A 20,000-nucleotide genomic window follows, 5' to 3' on the forward strand; every position below is an offset into this window, starting at 1 on the left:
TGGCAGAGTTTCTACAGCTGGATGCCCTTCCTAACGCCAACCACTCAGAGAGTGTAGTGGGTGCTTTTACGTGTCACCCGCACGAAAACGGCCACGCTCGAAATGGTGTCTTTTATGTGCCACCCGCACAAGCCAGTCCAGGGGCACTGGCAACGATCTCACTCGAAAACCCTACGGGAGCCAGTCAGGCGGTACTGGCAACGGCCACGCTCAAAATGGTGCATCTCATGTGCCACCCGCACAAGAGCCAGTCCAGGGGCACTGGCAACGATCTTACTTGGCTTGCCGGGTCTTCTCACGCACAGCACATTTCCAAAGGTCTCGGTCAGTAGTCATCGCCTCGGTGAGGCCCAATGTACGAAGGTCTTGCCTCACCACCTCAGCCCAGGTCTTCCTGGGCCTACCTCTTCCACGGGTTTCCTCAACTGTTAGGGTGTGGCACTTTTTCACGCAGCTATCCTCATCCATTCTCACCATATGTCCATACCAGCGCAATCGTCTCTCTTGCACACCACAACTGATGCTTCTAATGTTCAGCTTTTCTCTCAAGATACTTACACTCTGATGGGTATTCACATTGACATTACACATCCAACGGAGCATACTGGCTTCATTCCTTGCGAGCTTACGTATGTCCTCAGCAGTTACAGCCCATGTTTCACTGCCATGTAGCATGGCTGTTCATACGCATGCGTCATACAGTCTGCCTTTTACTCTGAGTGAGAGTCCCTTTGTCGCCAGCAGGGGTAAGAGCTCTCTAAACTTTGCCCAGGCTATTCTTATTCTAGCAGCTACACTTTCAGCGCACCCACCCCCACTACTAACTTGGTCGCCCAGGTAGCGGAAGCTATCGACTACCTCTAGTTTTTCACCCTGGAATGAGATAGAAGTTGTTTCCTGTTTGTTTACAGTCTTTATTGCACCTGAACATCTGCCACAAACAAAAACTAACTTGCTAGTTAACCTGCCTTTGATGTTGCTGCACCTCTTATGTGTCCATAGCTTGCACCGGGTACATCTTATAGAGTTACTACCTACTCCTTTTCTACATACTGAGCAGGGCCATCTACCTGAAGGGGTATATATATATATATATATATACACATGGGCATAAACAACACACGCACATACAGAAGCAAACGCACGCATACACAACATAGACATACACACAAAAACATACACATACACACACGTGCACGTACAAAATACACACACACACACGCCACATGCACACATGTAGAAACGAACTCACTTACACACACATGCAATTGAACCTACACACACTCACACCCAGGTGCACATGCATGTACACACACGCAAATGAACCCACACATAACTCACATAACAAACAGTGACACATACACGAACACATACTACGCATATACACGCACACACACACACGAAATAACCCACGTGCGACCCACAAAGCAAACCACATGCATATACACACACACACATACACACATACACACACGTACACAAAAAATACAGGCACACACTGCTAGGAAATCACACCCACACACACACATACTCAAAAACTGCCTGCTGACCTTCCACTGACCATTGTCCATAAGCACCCCCTAACTATTCCTGCTACTAATTCCTTCCACTATGTCACACACACACACACAAACACACTAACAGATAAACCACCAAACCACGCACACACACACACATACATACTCACACACACGTTCAGTTATTACACACACACTTGCAGACCCTCGCGCACGCACACATATTCACCTCCCTTTTTCACTCTCCTGTCTTAGAAAGAACTTTTCCTCCACCACCTCCTCTTCCGGTCCTTCCACAATGTAACCTCGTGGGCATCGGTGCCGATTTTTTCTTCCTCCATTTTCCCATTCTTTGAACTTTCCTTCTTTCCGACGAAGGGCTCCGCCCGAAACGCCATACTCTCTCTCTTTCCTTTCCCGGGCATCTAATAACACTATCCATATCACGTCCTCACTTTGTTGTTTTTTGTTATTGTTTTTTGTCTTTTTTTGAACTTATATATGTATATATATATATATATATATATATATATATATATATATATATATATATATATATATATACATATATATGTATGATTAATCCTGAACAATATTAATAAATAATTTGACAGAGTAATCTGATTGCTAAAGGGTTAAAATAACAACCTAAAACCAAGATTGTGTCAATGCATGAAACTCTCAGTTGTGTCACTTTGTAACTTCAGCTGATTAAATAAAAAAAATACAGACACACACATGTACATAGACACACAATCTATACATACATACATACAACTGAATGGTGTACAGGAAGACATGACATTTCACCACAAGGTTTGTGAGATAGTAAATAGCTCTGTCCTCCACTCCCTTATGCACCATGTGGTTTGGCGATAACCATCATATTTCAGGATAAGCTAGTGTGCAGAGTTTGAGCTACATTACATAAATAAGAAACACAGAAAATGTAACTAGTTTCCTGTTCAGTCTCACTGCATGACACCTTGACCAAGTGTCTTCTATTATAGTCATTTGTGAATGGAGTAAAGAAGTCCATTGTGTGTGTGTGTGTGTGTGTGTATCATCTTCATCATCATAATTTAACATCCATTGTCCATGCTGGCATGGGTTGGACAGTGTGACCAGAGCTGCACCAGACTCCAGTCTAATTTGTTATGGTTTCTACAGGTGGATGTCCTTCCTAATGCCAACCACTTTACAGAATATGCTGGGTGCTTTTACATGACACCTCATGGGCACTTTCATGTGGCATCACACAAGCACTTTTACATGATGCTGCACAGGCATTTTTATGTGATACTGCATGAGTACATTGATAGATATATGTTTGTGCATGTGTTACTGTCTCCTTGATCTGACATCATGTGAGGATTGTAAACAAGTACCACTGTCATGGAAGCAGAGTCCTTTGTTTCAGGGCATCTGGCCATTGAAAATCTGCCTGAACAAATTCTGTGTGAACCATGTAAGCATGGGGATGTGGGCATTGAAATGATGATAATGATGATGATGATAGCATGTGAACGTTTTCTCAAGCTAATTGCCACTATTAAGCAATCTGAATTAGATTGCTTTCTCAGAGTATCAGCAAAAATATGTATTTTTAAAAATAATACCAAGGAAGCAAGCCAATTGGCTCAAGGAAACATGCATCTGCTATATAAAGCTTAATACCAATTGTTTTCTGCATTTTTAACACACACACACAACAAGACATCAGTTTCTGTCCCTGTCATACTCTAATCTCTCATCACCTGGCACAAAGCCACCTCTTTGTCTTGCAAGTTACTTGGTGACCTTGTTAGTGCTGGTGCCAAATAAATAAAAACATTCAGTCCTCTGTTAAGTGGTTGTCATTTAGAATGGCATCCAGCTGTAAAACCATGCCAAAGCAGACATAGCCAGCACCATGTAAAAAGCACCCAATTCGCTCTGTAAAGTGGTTGGCATTAGGAAAGAGATCCAGCTCTGAAAACCACACCAAAAACAGACCTGGTGCTGGTGCCATGTAAAAAGACCTAGTTCACTCTGTAACATGGTTGGCATTAGAAAGGGCATCCAGCTGTAAAAACCATGCCAAAACAGACAGTGGAGCTTGGTGCAGTCCTCTGGCTTGCTAGCTCCTGTTGAGCTGTCCAACCAATGACAGCATAGAAGATGGACATTAAATGATGATGATATAAGTGAAATATTGATATTTCAATTTTCTCTCCTGATGAAATGGTTTACTCATCTCCTTCAAATTCATCAGTTATGCTTTTCTTTTTTTTTTTTTATATCAATTAATTTGATATCTTTATATTTTGCTTCAGTTGCTGGACTAGGGCACCATCTTCAAGGGTTTAGTTGGATAAACTGACTCCTGTACTTATTTTTTAAAGTCTGATACATATTTTGTTGGTCTCTTTTGCCTAACCACTGATTTAGGGGATGTAAACAAACCAACACTGGTTGTCAAGTGGCGGAGAGAGACAAACAGAAAACCACATATATATATGTATACACACACACACACACACATATATATATATATTTCTTAAGGGCGGCGAGCTGGCAGAATTGTTAGCATGCTGGGTGAAGTGCTTAGTGGTATTTTGTCTGCCATTACGTTCTGAGTTCAAATTCTGCAGAGGTTGACTTTGCCTTTCATCCTTTCAATTGAAAGGCAAAGTCGATAAAATAAGTACCAATTACGTACTGAGATCGATGTAATTGACTTAATCCTTTTATCCTTGTTTGTCCCCTCTATGTTTATCCTCTTGTGGGCAATAAATAAATATATATATCTTTTTACTTGTTTCAGGCATTTGATTGTGGCCATGCTGGAGCACCACCTTAAGGGGTTTTAGTCAAATGAATCAACCCCAGGAGTTATTCTCTGTAAGCCCAGTACTTATTCTATTGGTCCATTTTGCCAAACCGCAAACTTACGGGGACATAAACACACCAACATCGGTTGTCAAATGGGGGGAGGGACAAACATATACATACATGTATATCCATGATGGGCTTCTTTCAGTTTCTGTCTACCAAATTCAAACACAAGGTTTTGGTCAACCCGAGGCTATAGCAGAAGACACTTGCTCAAGGTGTCACTCAGTGGAACTGAACCTGGAACCATGTGGTTGGCAAGCAAGCTTCTTACCACACAGCCATATATATCAGTCAACATTTAACATCCATTTTCCATACCTGCATGGGTTGGCTGGTTTGACAAGATAGAGAGCTGCACCAGCTCCATTTGTTTGCTGTGGCATGGTTTCTATGACTGGATGTCCTTACTAAGAGGCAGGATGGCTGTAAAGGACATGCCTATACATATGGATGGATGGCCATAATTTTACTTAGGTTGATGTCTTCCCAAGCACAGCAAATTGCCAGAAGTCTCAGTCCCAAGTCATCTTTGTGTGGCTCAACATCTGAAGTTCATTTCTCACTACTTTAATCTGTCTTCCTGGATCAACCCTTCCACAGGTTCCCTCCACAATTAGAGACCAGTGTTTCTTTATGCTGCTGTCCTCATCCCTGCTTATCACAAGACCATACCAGCACAGTCTTCTCTCTTGCACACTACATCTGGTGCCTCTTTATATCCAATAAATAAATAAACATATATATATATATATATATATATATATACACACACAAACATACAATATATCTATCTATCTATCTATATATATATATATATATATATATATATATATATATATATATATATATATATATATATATCATCATCATCATCATGGTTTAACGTCCGCTTTCCATGCTAGCATGGGTTGGACGATTTGACTGAGGACTGGCAAGCCAGGAGGCTGCACCAGGCTCCAATCTGATTTGGCAGTTTCTACAGCTGGATGCCCTTCCTAATGCCAACCACTCCGAGAGTGTAGTGAGTGCTTTTACGTGCCCCTGGCACGAAGGCCAGTCAGGCGGTACTGGCAACGGCCACGCTCAAAATGGTGTGTTTTACGTGCCACCTGCACAGGAGCCAGTCCAGTGGCACTGGCAATGAGCTCGCTCGAATGACTTTTCACGTGCCACTGGCACAAATATATAGAGGGTGCGGTAAGTAAATTGTTGCCATTTTATATTTATAATTTCACACATGTGCATTGTTTGTTTTTAATTTTGTCGACTGAACAGTATAGTAGGGTCAGTTGGAGACTGTCTGTGAGAAAACCAACGCCATCATGCAATTCACTACGACAGAAATTTGGAAACAACATGCTGTACTGCTTAGCATTCACACCAGAAGCTCTAATATAAACATTTCAGAGTGTTTAGGTGTCAATCTGATGACAATGCAGAAGATTCAGAAAGAGTTGGATGAGTCTAATGGTGATTATGAAGGTACGGCAGCTTGGAAAACACACTCTGATTGTTCTGATAAGAAAAGAACTTCTGAATTTGTTGGTGAGATCCAGGTCATGGTTGACAACGATCCCTCTAAGTCAATCAGGTCCATCGCCAGGGATATGGGAGTGCTTGAGTTTCTTATCAGGCAGGTATTGCATGAAGACATTCGGTATTTCTCATACAAGATGAGAAAGAGCCAATTTTTAGCCCAAGCGATCAAGGACAAGAGGAAACACTGCACTCCGAAGCTTTTGAACAAACTCAAGCATCCCCTCCAACTGAACATGCTTTGGTTTTTCTCAGATGAGAAAAATTTCTGCCAGGATCAGATTGTGAACATACAGAACAACTGTTTGCTTGCCGTGTCTCCAAAACATGTACCGAGAGTGATAAAAATCAAACATCCAGTCAACATCATGGTGTTTGGAGTGATAACTAGTGATGGCGACGTTATGCCTCCATTCATATTCTCACATGGCCCCAATCTCAACATGGAGGCCTACATCAAGTGTCTGGAAGAGGTAGTGCTGCCCTGGGTCAAGAGGGTGGCTGCTGGAAGACCCTATGTCTGACAACAAGACTCTGCACCATGCCAAACAAGCAGAAGAACTTGGCTGTCAGACAGTTTCTGTGACCACACCACCCCAAACATCTGGCCACATAACTCCTCAGACTGCAACCTCCTTGATTATTATGTGCGGGGCACAGTTGAGTGAGAGTCCAACAAAACTCCTTGTAATACCAAAGATGAACTGAAGGCAAGGATAATGGCAGCATTCACCAACTTAAACAAGGAGACCAACCAGAAGAGTTGCAGGAGATTCCGAAGTTGTCCGGAGGCTGTGGTTGGAGCCAATGGCGATTTTATTGAATAAATTTACTCTTTAGTATTTAAAGATATTTTTATGTAATTTTGGTAAATATATCTTTTAAAATGAGATGTCAGTGTTATTTTCATTTTGCGTAATTTAGACAATTTATTCATCACACCCTGTATATTTGTGTATGTGTCTTCATAATCATTTCATATTTTCTACCATGGATTGAATAACGAGACACTTCTGTCAGATACTGGTAGTTATACATGTCATTTGACTTGATTTCTATGACTGGATACTCTTCCAAGTGTTAACCACTGTACAATGCATTTTCTGATGGCACCTAGATAGGTTGATTGTCCCTTGTATGACAAAACAACAGGGATCTCATAGGTCTACATATTTTTTCTGCAGACTTGCCAGTCCCTTTTCAGGGTATAGGGTTAATGTTTTTGTGACTCTCTAGGGGACAGAGAGAAAGAAAGAGCAATGACATTAGAAGGGTCATAATGAATTGGTGGAAGGAGTAAAATACAGTTCTTTGGGGTGGAGTCAGAAGGGGAGTGACTGGCATTATCAGAGGTGAGGAAAGAGTGGGTTACAGCAACGGAGGTGATCTAGAGGAGATGGCTAGTAATACAGAATGGTGAAGCTATTGTGAACTGGGAGCCTTCTATCAAAAACCCTACACCTATCTGCCCCTCCACTCTCTTGGGATGGCTGCTGACAGGTGGTGCTCAAGCAGGCCAGCCCATCTCCTTGAAACTGAGCTGCAAGCAAAATGTCTATACAGTCAGCTAGTCCCCATTTACCTAGTTTATTCATCTTAATCTTATCTCCATCACTTGCCAACTGCAGTATTCTGCTGTTGTAACTAAATGAGAGCAGAACTATATATATTTTATCATCTTTTCTGAGATACAAATTATCTTAATCACTACAGCAATGAATTCCGGGTAGAGGTAGGGGTCCACCAAGGTTCCGTCCTCAGCCCCCTCCTATTTATCATAGTCCTCCAGGCGATCACAGAGGAGTTCAAGACAGGTTGCCCCTGGGAGCTCCTCTATGCTGATGACCTTGCACTAATTGCGGAGTCACTATCAGAACTAGAGGAGAAGTTTCAGGTGTGGAAGCAAGGACTAGAATCGAAGGGCCTTAGAGTCAACCTAGCTAAAACCAAAATCCTAATAAGTAGGAAGGGAGATAAAACACAAACCCCTTCAGGTAGATGGCCCTGCTCAGTATGTAGAAAAGGAGTAGGTAGCAACTCTATAAGATGTACCCGGTGCAAGCTATAGACACATAAGAAGTGCAGCAACATCAAAGGCAGGTTAACTAGGAAGTTAGTTTTTGTATGTGGCAGATGTTCAGGTGCAATAAAGACTGTAAACAAACAGGAAACAACTTCTATCTCATTCCAGGGTGAAAAACTAGAGGTAGTCGATAGCTTCCGCTATCTGGGTGACCAAATTAGTAGTGGGGGTGGGTGCGCTGGAAGTGTAGCTGCTAGAATAAGAATAGCCTGGGCAAAGTTTAGAGAGCTCTTACCTCTGCTGGCGACAAAGGGACTCTCACTCAGAGTAAAAGGCAGACTGTATGACGCATGCATGTGTACGAATAGCCATGCTACATGGCAGTGAAACATGGGCTGTAACTGCTGAGGACATGCGTAAACTCGCAAGGAATGAAGCCAGTATGCTCCGTTGGATGTGTAATGTCAGTGTGCATACCCGTCAGAGTGTAAGTATCTTGAGAGAAAAGTTGAACATTAGAAGCATCAATTGTGGTGTGCAAGAGAGACGATTGCACTGGTATGGACATGTGGTGAGAATGGATGAGGATAGCTGTGTGAAAAAGTGCTCCACCCTAACAGTTGAGGGAAACCGTGGAAGAGGTAGGCCCAGGAAGACCTGGGCTGAGGTGGTGAGGCAAGACCTTCGAACATTGGGCCTCACCGAGGTGACTACTGACCGAGACCTTTGGAAATATGCTGTGTGTGAGAAGACCTGGCAAGCCAAGTGAGATCGTTGCCAGTGCCCCTGGACTGGCTCTTGTGCGGGTGGCACATAAGATGCACCATTTTGAGCGTGGCCGTTGCCAGTACCGCCTGACTGGCCTTCGTGCGGGTGACATGTAAAAGCACCCACTACACTCTCTGAGTGGTTGGCGTTAGGAAGGGCATCCAGCTGTAGAAACTCTGCCAAATTAGATTGGAGCCTGGTGTTGCCATCCGGTTTCACCAGTCCTCAGTCAAATCGTCCAACCCATGCTAGCATGGAAAGCGGACGTTAAACGATGATGATGATGATGACTACCTAGAACCACTGCAATTGACTTCCATCCTTCATTCTTACATTATCCGTCTTCACTCACATTTTACATTGATCACTCCACCTTTCTATGCCACCAAATCATTTCTCCATCTCCACTGGATCACGTTCTGTTAATCTGCTCATATCACCCTATATCTCTCACTCTCAACCAATGCACTATATCTTTCTCTTCACTCACACTCTTTCAACTTCTTGCTACTCATACTATCGTAACCTACCCCTCTACATGTCATTTCTTTCTCTCTATCATGCTGCTCTTCACCTTCATGTACTGTCAATTAGTACCTACTCCCCAACTCATATGTATTTCTGATTACCTTTCTGCCATTCATTATACTGACCTCATACCTTTCCTACTCTCTACTTATCATCTACACTCCCCTACCTTCAATCCAAATCATATTTTATCATGGACATCCGCCACCATATCAACCTATGCTCATCATTCAGTATATTCACACTCCTACCCCATTTCTTATCATCCCTCACTCTCTACATACACTCTTGTTACCTCTATCAAGCTTCTCATCCTGTTCTTCTGCCCTGCCACCCTGCTGGGTCAACTCTTACATCTCATCACCATCATCTTTACTTCACTTTCCAGCTCCACAAATTACACTCACCTACTCATTTATCGGGTGAGCAGCTATATATCTCTTCTACAGTAAGAAACCTGTTCTGGCCCCTTCTTCATACACTAACTTTCATCACCTAACAGCTACCTTCTTTTCTACTGTAGCCTTATTCAGTCAATAAGTATCATAATTGTGCAAGCTACATGGTAACATCATTAGAGCTGGTGCCACAAAAAAAAAAAAAGGGATGCAGTACACTTAGAGTATGATGCTATATATATATATATATATATATATATATATATATATACATACAAAATTATGTGTGTGTGTGTGTGTTTGTATTTCCCTGTCTTGGCATTGCACGATAGCTGTAAATTAGCATTACCATCACACAAACATGTGAGGATTGGCAACTAGAAGGGCATCTAGCCATAGAAAATCTGCTTCAACGAATTCCGTCCGACCCAAGTGAACGTCAAAACAAGGATGATGGTGACGTGTGCCTATGTGTGTTTATGCATGCATGGATATAAAAGTATAAGATCTATATATACACAACTAAATATATAGATATATATCTACATATATACATACACCAAGATATCATTTTAAAAATATATATAAATTTATCACACACAGATTTCTATATTTAGTTTATATACACAAATTTTGTAAACATATCAATTTATACATGTATATATTATATATGCCTATAATTTCTGCGTATATATGAGTATATATATATATATATACACAAATTATATATATACATTTATATATATTTCATATATATAAATACATACGTACGTATATATTCACAAATTATATATATATAGTACATATTTATAAATTTTGTGAACAGATATATCAATTTATACGTATATATATGTATATAATTTTGTGTGTAAATCAATATAAATACATACGTACGAGTATATACACAAATTATATATATATATATATATGTATATATATATATACAGAAAGGTCTATTTTACATAAATTTACGTTTCATAAATATATTTTCTGACATAAATATCATAAATTCACGTGTATTAGTTTTACGTTAAAGATATATGTGAGTGTGCATATAACAATTTATTAGTGTAATATGCATACATACACACGTGTGTGTTTGTCTATATATATATATATATATATATATATATATATATATAAAACACATATACACATATGAACGTGCATGTTTGTATGTGTATTCAATAAAACAAATTTATATACAAATATCAATATACAGATGTGGTAAGGAAGAATTTTTAGTTACCTTGTCATATGTGTTAATTTAAGGGGAGTTTTGAAATAATTCTTTCAACTGTTTCTATTGTTGTGTATTTTCATTCGTCTTTTTCGAAATCGGTTAATTAATTCAGCAACACATATACTTTGAATAACACAGTTTTGTCCTCTCAACTCTCACTATAAATATTATTACTATTATGACTATTACTATAATTCCGATTGCTCAACCATTCATCACAAGAAAACGTTTTTAAGACAATGTAAACAGATCAAGGCATTTTTGTCTGGTTTTTAAAGGTTTCGACCAGGGATTTTTTTTCTTCTTTCTTTCTCTTTTGTTTCCTTGCTGTTTTTTTACAAATATAAGCGTAATGCAATGTCTTTCATAGCCATATCTCACCATATATCTTAGTGATACAATAAAGCGTAGAAATATTTCGTTAATTTCTAGATAAGTTAGTATTAAAAAAATTACTTTATCAGAGAAGAGAGAAAAAAAATTTTGACTTGGAGACACACAGACAGATAAAGAAGAGCCGGTGTCGGCGGTGAATAGTTATGTATAAAAACAAGTCCGATTTCCTTTGGTGACGTACATAAAGAATCGGGAAAAATTCTATTGTTTATATCTCTGAGAAAAGACAATATATTTCTTTATACATACATTTTATTTCTATATAGTTGGTTTATGAGTGTATTTTCATTAAACATAATTAAACAGTGTTTGCTGACTGCAAGTTTGCAATCTTACACAACTAATGTCATTATAGATTTTTATCTTTGCGTATGTCAGTGTAAAACTAAATAAATAAGGGTGTGCATATATATTTTTACGTATGTCTATTTACCAATGTGTATGTATATGTGCGTGGATGTACGCCACACCCTCCCTCCCTCTCTCAGCTTTCATTTATCGTTCCGCCTCTCATTTGCCGACTACAACCACATCGCTAGCAAGGTAAGTACGAGAAACATCATTTGTCATTCACAAACATATTTATTACATTAGAGACCCACAATATTTGCATTTTTTCAATGCTTTTTTCCCCTCCGAAAAAAAGAACACAAAACAATTGATAAATGAAAACAAAATCACTGAAATAATTTAATCTTTCCACTTAAGTAAATTGACAATTCCAACGAAATTTGGAGGAAGGCATGGCTGGGGCTTAACTGAGGAAACCTAAAACCATTTAAAATGGGGCAGTTTTCCTTCGAATTAGGGAGAGTGAGGTAAAGGGAATACCTCATGTTTAATTTCAATGCACAAACAGATAATGATAGTGGAGATGATGTTGATGACAAAAATGAGGGTAGAGCGGTGGTGGTGGTGGTGGTGGTGGTGGTGGATTTCATGATAATGACGAAAGTGGTGGGGATGCAATAATTTAAAGATATATATATGAATACACACATACACTATCAAATATATATGGGAAGAGATAAAAAGACAGACAGAGAAATTAATAGACAGATACATGTATACACACACACACACACACACACACACACACTTACACCTGTATATATATATACACACACACACACACACACACACACACACACACACATATATATATATATATATATATATATATATATACACACATACATACATGCATATATATAAATATATATGTAAATATATATATATACACATATATATATTCATATATACATATACATATGTACATATTTATATATTTATACATATATATATATTTGCACCCATATATTTATGTATATATATATTTTTCATTTTTTTTACATATATATAGATATATACATATATACACACACACACACACACACACACACACACACACACACACACACACACACACATATATATATATATCCATACAAATATAAATTTATATATACATATATATATACATATATGTATGTATATTACACACACACACATCTATATATGTATATATACACACACATATATACATATATATATATATATATACGTATATATGCATACATACATATACATACATACAACTATATATATACACATATATATATACAGACATATATAAACACATATATACATGCGTAAACACATCATACATACATAATACATACATATATCTATATATACATATATACATATATGCACATGCATACTTACTTACATACATATATATATACATACATACAAACACACACACACACACACATATACATATTTATATATATATATAATATGCATATATGTATCTGTATATATATATATATATATATATATATATATATATATATATATATATATAAATATATATATTGGGTTGGTGCATATATATATATATGTATATATTATATATATATATATGTATAAAATGTAGTGGCTGTGTGGTAAGTAGCTTGCTTATGAACCACATGCTTCCGGGTTCAGTCCCACTGTGTGACACCTTGGGCAAGTGCCTTCTACTATAGCCTCAGACCAACCAAAGCCTTGTGGGTGGATTTGGTTGACGGAAACTGAAAGAAGCCTGTCGTATATATATATATATATATATATATATATAACGTGAGAGTATATGTTTGTGTGTCTGTGTTTGTCTCCCCAACATCCCTTGACAACTGATGGTGGTGTGTTTATGTCCCCGTAACTAGCAGTTCGGCAAAAGAGACCGATAGAAGAAGTACTAGGCTTACAAAGAATGAATCTTAGAGTCGATTTGCTTGACTAAAGGCGGTGCTCCAGCATGGCCACAGTGAAATGACTGAAACAAGTAAAAGAGTATATACATACATACACACCTATATATATAATATATACATATATATGTAATAGATATACATAATATATCCACACATATATATTATATTTATATACATATATATAATATATATATACATATATATAATATATACATATATATAATATATATATATATATATATATATATATATATATATATATGTACATATATATGTGTATATATATGTGTGTATATCTATATATATATATATATATATATATATATATATATATATATATAGGTGCAGGAGTGGCTGTGTGGTCAGTTGCTTCCTTACCAACCACATGGTTCCAGGTTCAGTCCCACTGCATGGCCCCTTGGGCGAGTGTCTTCTACTATAGTTTTGGGTCGACTAAGGCCTTGTGAGTGGATTTGGTAGATGGAAACTGATAGAAGCCCGTCGTATATATATATATATATATTGAAACTGAACCAAATTTGATGACTGGCACCCGTGCCAGTGGGGCGCTAACAGCACCATCCGAGCGGTCTCACTGCCAGAGCAGCGGTCTCACTTCCGTGCCAGTGGCACGTCAAAAGCACCATTTGCGCACGATCGTTTCCAGGTTTGCCTTACTGGCACTTGTGCCGGTGGCATGTGAACAAAACATTGGACTGACTCCTGTGCAGGTGGCACATAAAAAACACCATCTGAGTGTGGCCGTTGCCATATATGTATATATATATCTATATATATATATATATATGTATAATATGTACATAATACATATATATATATTATATATATATATAATGTATGAGCGTGACCATTGCCAGTACCGCTGGACTGGCCCTTGTGCACGTAAAAAGCATCCACTACACTCTCAGAGTGGTTGGTGTTAGGAAGGGCATCCAGCTGTTGAAACTCTGCCAGATCAGATTGGAATTTGGTGTAGCCATCTGGTTCACCAGTCCTCAGTCAAATCGTCCAACCCATGCTAGCATGGAAAGCGGACGTTAAATGATGAGGATGTATATGTTTGTGTATCAGTGTTTGCCCCACACTATCGCTTGACAACCGATGTTGGCATGTTTATGTCCTCGTAACTTAGCAGATCGGCAAAACAGACCGATAGAATAAGTACTAGGCTAACAAAGAATAAGTCCTGGGATCGATGTGTTCGACTGAAGGTGGTGCTCCAGCATGGCAGCAGTCAAGTGGCTGTAACAAATAGCAGAATAAAAGAATGTAATGCATATATATATATATATATATATATATATATATATATAATACATATATATAAGTGCAGGAGTGGCTGTGTGGTAAGAAGCTTGCTTCCCAACCACATGGGTCCAGGTTCTGTCCCACTGCATGTCACCTTGAGCAATTGTCTTCTACTATATCCTCGGGCTGACCAAAGCCTTCTTAGTGGATTTGGTAGATGGTAACGAAAGCGGCCCGTTGTATATATATATATATATATGTATATATATATATATATATATATGTATAATATATGTATAATATATTGTATATTTATATGTATATATATATATACATATATACATATATATATGTATGTATTTGTGTGTCGGTGTTTGTCCCCCCTCCGTCACTTGACAGCTAAAGTTGGTGTGTTTACGTTTGTGTAACTCAGCACTTCAGGAAAAAATATCAATAGAATAAGTATTAGGCTTATAAAGAATAAGTCCTGTGGTTGATTTGTTTGACTAAAGGCAGTGCTCCAGCATGGCAGCAGTCAAATGACTGAAACATACACACACACAAGTATATATACAAACGCACAGACCCAATGTGTACATATATATATACACATACACACATATACATATATATATTTTTTTACTTGTTTCAGTCATTTCAGTGTGGCCATGCTGGAGCACTGCCTTAAAGGGTCTTTTAGTCAAATAAATTGACCCCAGGACTTTTTCCTTTTAAGCCTAGTACTTATCTTATTGGTCACTTTTGCTGAACCACTAAGTTGTGGGACATAAACACACCAGCATCAGTTGTCAAGCAATGGTGGCTGGACAAACACAGATACAAAGACACACACACATCTATATAAATATATCTATTATATAAAAGTCATTGTCTGTGTGTTCGTGTGTTATTTATAGACTCGAAAACTACTGGACCAATCCTAATGAAATTTTAAACACAGATCCAAGCCTAGCGGGAAGGGTAATGCCGTATGTTTCATACAATTTTGAAGGGGCATAAAGTGGGGTAGAACTCACCATGAAAATTTATATGCTTTGGATTTTGATGACATTTGAACCATAGGTATTAAAAATATATTTATAAATATATGCAAAATTTCCATTTCTTTGTATGATTCTAAGACCCCCTAATTTTAGTCATTTTTCATGGATCAAAATTACTGAATGGATCCTTATGATATTTGGAACCTTAGATTCGATCCAAAATGGCAGGTGTAATGCAGTATGTTGGGTTTGAATTTGAGGAGGCTTAAAGGAGGAAGACCCCCACCTCCCCATGAAAATTCATAAATTTCCAATGTTGAAATTTCAGCCATAGGTAACTGACACAAATCAAGAAGTATTCCCAAAGTTTTTGCTTCTCATGAGGATTCTAAGACCCCCCTAATGGGGGCCTTAATTCCCAAATTTTAGTCATTTTTTATGATCCAAAACTATGTCAAAAGTACTGAATGGATCTTCATGAAATTTAGAAATTATATTCTATGCATAAGGACAGATGTAATGCAGTGTATGTTTGAAAGTGAGGGGGCAGTGTATGTTTGAAAGTTAGGGGGCAGTGTATGTTTGAAAGTGAGGGGGCAGTGTATGTTTGAAAGTTAGGGGGCATAATTGAGGCCATAAGCCCCATGAAAATTCATATATTTTTGCTGTTGATGAAATTTTAACCATAGATATTAGACACAAATGAAGCAATATTCTTAAAATTTAAACTTCATTGGAGGTTAGTAAGACACCTTAATGGGGGCTTAACCCCAACAGTTTAGTCGTTTTTCCTAAGCCAAAACAAATACAATTGTAGTCTTGGAAGCTGTAGAGTCACCCGAGCATAAAAGATGAGCGTTATTTGTAATTCAATGGTAGAACAGTGTAAGCGTTTGCTTTGAGATATACTTAGATTGTGATTTCTGCAAGGTGCTGCATAAATTGTGAAGTAAAGGAGGGGAATCGTTATCTCCACTGATTCAGCTGTAAAGTGTTGAGTAAAATTATTTGGTTGTAGACCTCCTTTGAGCCTTTTTATTATCACTGGGTTAGAGATAGTCCCCAGATGGTACCACTGATTTCAAGGCCTTTCCAGATAAGTGATTGATCATTCAAAGAGATTTATGGGTTGCAAATTTATTCTGTTCAGTTACCTATTGGCATAGTGATCATTGGCAAACTCAAGAGGTGACACTTTCATTTCCCCTTAGCCCTCGCGTCACACAGTTATTAATGTTTATTTCAGTTGGGTCATGCCCTTCCAATTTCATTAAATCCAGTTACCTGTATGGTGAGGAATCCAACATTGAGGAGTGGCAACAAGGGTAGGGTAGCTGACTGCTTATTGTGATCCTTCATATTTTGGTTTCCTCTGGCTTTGCTCTCTTTTACAAACCCAATGAACATTCATATATTTCTGATTTCAAATAAATTTGAACAATAGATATGAGACACAATTTAAAAAAGATTCTCAAAAATTCAACTTCTCTAGTTGACTTTAAGACCCCCTAATAAGGGCCTTAATTCCTACATTTTAGTGCCTCAAGTGCTCCATTTTTAAGGAGCAAAATTCTTTAGATTTTATAAGATTTGGATTTTGAAATCTGGGCATAAAGATAAGAAGTGGGATAAATATGTCGTGATTAGAATTTTTGGTAGGGTGTGTAAAGAGGGAAAGAACACCCATTAAAATTCTTAATCTCCAATTTTGATGAAATTCAAATCATAGGTATCCCAGTTCATTACATTAAACTATAAAAGAAAAGTCTAATTCTTCAAATCCATGTGACAGGGGCAACGCCAGGTATCTCTGCTACTATATGTATATGTATTATATATATATATATATATATATATATAAAATTTTCTTTATTTTACCTTTCTTATAACTAGAGTTACCACATGGAAAGCTTATCCATTTCACATGTCTAGATAATTTACTTTATATATTACTAGCAGAAATACCCGGCTTTGCCCTGGTTAAAGAGAATAATGAAATCTAAAAACGCCGTCTAGACTACACAACCCTCAACTGTTAGTAGCTACGATACCGTATTTCTACATTAATAACTCTCCAATCCATGCCAGCATGGAACATAGACATTAAGTGGAATGCCAGTCTCTCATCTAGGAGGGCCTTGAAATCAATGTTACCAACTGAGGACTATGTGTGTCGCAGTGATAATAAAAAGACCCAAAGGAGGTCTGCAATGAAATAATTTTACTCAACACTTTGCAAGTGAATCAGTGGAGGCAAAGATGCGTCTCATTTACTTGACAATTTATGCACCACATTGCAGAAATCCCAATGTAAGTATATCTGAAAGGGAAGTCTTACACCGTTGTACCGTTGAATTGCAAATAATGCTCATCTGTTATGTTCGGGTTAAAATTTCATCAACATCAAAAATATATGAATTTTCATGGGAGTTATGGCCGTTATACATAGAATATAATTTCCAAATTTCATAAAGATCCGTTCAGTACTTTTGACGTAGTTTTGGATAAGAAAACAAATGACTAATGTGTGTGTTTGTGTGCATGTGTTTGTGTGTGATGGGTGTATATATGTATAGATATCTGTATACATGTATATATATGTATATATGTGTACATATTACATGTACATCTATATATATATACATCTACACATATGTATACATATACATGTATGCATATAGATCTATATCTATATATATCTATGCATATACGTGTATATATACATGTATATGTATACATATACATCTCTTTCTCTCTCTTTCTCTCTTTCTCTCTTTCTCTCTCTTTCTCTCTTTCTCTCTCTCTGAAAGTATCTGTAATTACAGTATCGAAATGTGATTGTTTCAGTTAGTGGAATAACGTGTACATATACATCTATATGTATACATATACATCTCTCTCTCTCTCTCTTTCTCTCTCTCTCTGAAAGTATCTGTCATTACAGTATCAAAATGTGATTGTTTCAGTTAGTAGAATAGTTTCATTTTTAAAGTGAAAGTATTTGACATGAGTGTTTTTGTTTCACTTTTGACACGTAATACTTAAATAGTGGAGGAGATATTATGTTGCCGTGGGCTCGAACTCTGCAAGAAGTTAAAATGTTTTTTGACTAAAACACAACTGGAACCCTAAGTAAGGCATGTGTAAAATTTGAATGAAATTGGTTGCGTAGTTCTCGAGTTTTAGGGATTCACACAGACAGACAGACAGACAGACAGACACACATTCTCATTTTTATATATATAGATTATTTATGGTACATACATGTCTCTCTATTTGTCTGTCTGTCTGTCTATCTATACATACATGTGAGTGTGTGTGTATATATAGATATATATATATGCGTGTGTGTGTGTAAGTGTGTATATATGTGTATATATTTATGTATATATACATATATTTATAGATATAAATATATGTATATGTACATATATATGTATGTATATATACATATATAATATATGTATACAAAGGTAAGACACATTCTTGTCTGTCACTTGTCAAAGGTTGCTCCTCCAGCGTTCACCACCTCACCTCGTTATGGCTTAGCAGTGCTTACTTTTTGTTTTCACTGTCCCGTTTTTGTTACTAACTTTGACCCTCATCAAATCCCAAATTTTATTCAATTTGCTTTGCGAGAGCAACTGTCTTGGCGAAGGTGCATCTTGTCGTAATGGCTTGAAATGCAGAGTAGATAAAACAGCTGAGAGCTGATGAAGGGTCATTCTTTATGTTACTCGTCTTCTATTTGTTTCTTTTGTATTTATTAGTATTTAAATATTTTTAGTGATTTTTATTAATTAATATTTTAATGACACTATGATTTTTATAAAATTAATAATATAAATATTTTACTTAATTAATTTAATTATAGTATTTTAGCTTATTTGATATATATTATATAATTTATGTATCTTAGTCTTATTCTTTAGACTCTATAATTACTTAGATTTTAAATTTCCATAAAATGTTTACGATATAGTTCATTGTTTTATTATGATTTAAGTTATATACATTTTAATTTTCATTCATGATTTTATGAATAAAACTTTCATTCATGTTTATATATCTCTTTATTCTATTCTTTTTCTTTATGCCATATCTTCACACAACTTCTTTCTAATAAATGTTTAGTTAATAGTATAATGTTTTAAATTTTAGTTTAAACTATAGCTTCATT

The 20,000-nt window shown here is 37.0% G+C and overlaps 2 protein-coding genes across 3 annotated transcripts in view; one reads left to right on the plus strand and one right to left on the minus strand.

Annotated features, from left to right (window-relative positions):
- Nucleotides 1–11,035, minus strand: part of LOC149132670 (uncharacterized) — a 19,088-nt gene extending 8,053 nt beyond the window's left edge. The window contains exon 1 of the mRNA XM_089362633.1: nt 10,897–11,035. The gene's annotated coding sequence lies outside the window, so the exon portion shown is untranslated. The remainder of the gene's footprint in view (nt 1–10,896) is intronic.
- The window catches only part of LOC106873131 (uncharacterized), a 14,015-nt gene continuing 4,803 nt past the window's right edge, over nt 10,789–20,000 (plus strand). Inside the window, exon 1 of one of the 2 annotated variants that reach the window (XM_052972811.2) lies at nt 10,789–10,874. The gene's annotated coding sequence lies outside the window, so the exon portion shown is untranslated. Of the gene's footprint in view, nt 10,875–11,690; nt 11,830–20,000 lie in introns of those variants that run through there. The other variant, XM_014920358.3, reaches the window with a different exon arrangement.

The sequence above is a fragment of the Octopus bimaculoides genome, chromosome 14, assembly GCF_046866305.1.
Source record: "Octopus bimaculoides isolate indiv1 chromosome 14, ASM4686630v1, whole genome shotgun sequence".
Lineage (NCBI taxonomy): Eukaryota > Metazoa > Mollusca > Cephalopoda > Octopoda > Octopodidae > Octopus > Octopus bimaculoides.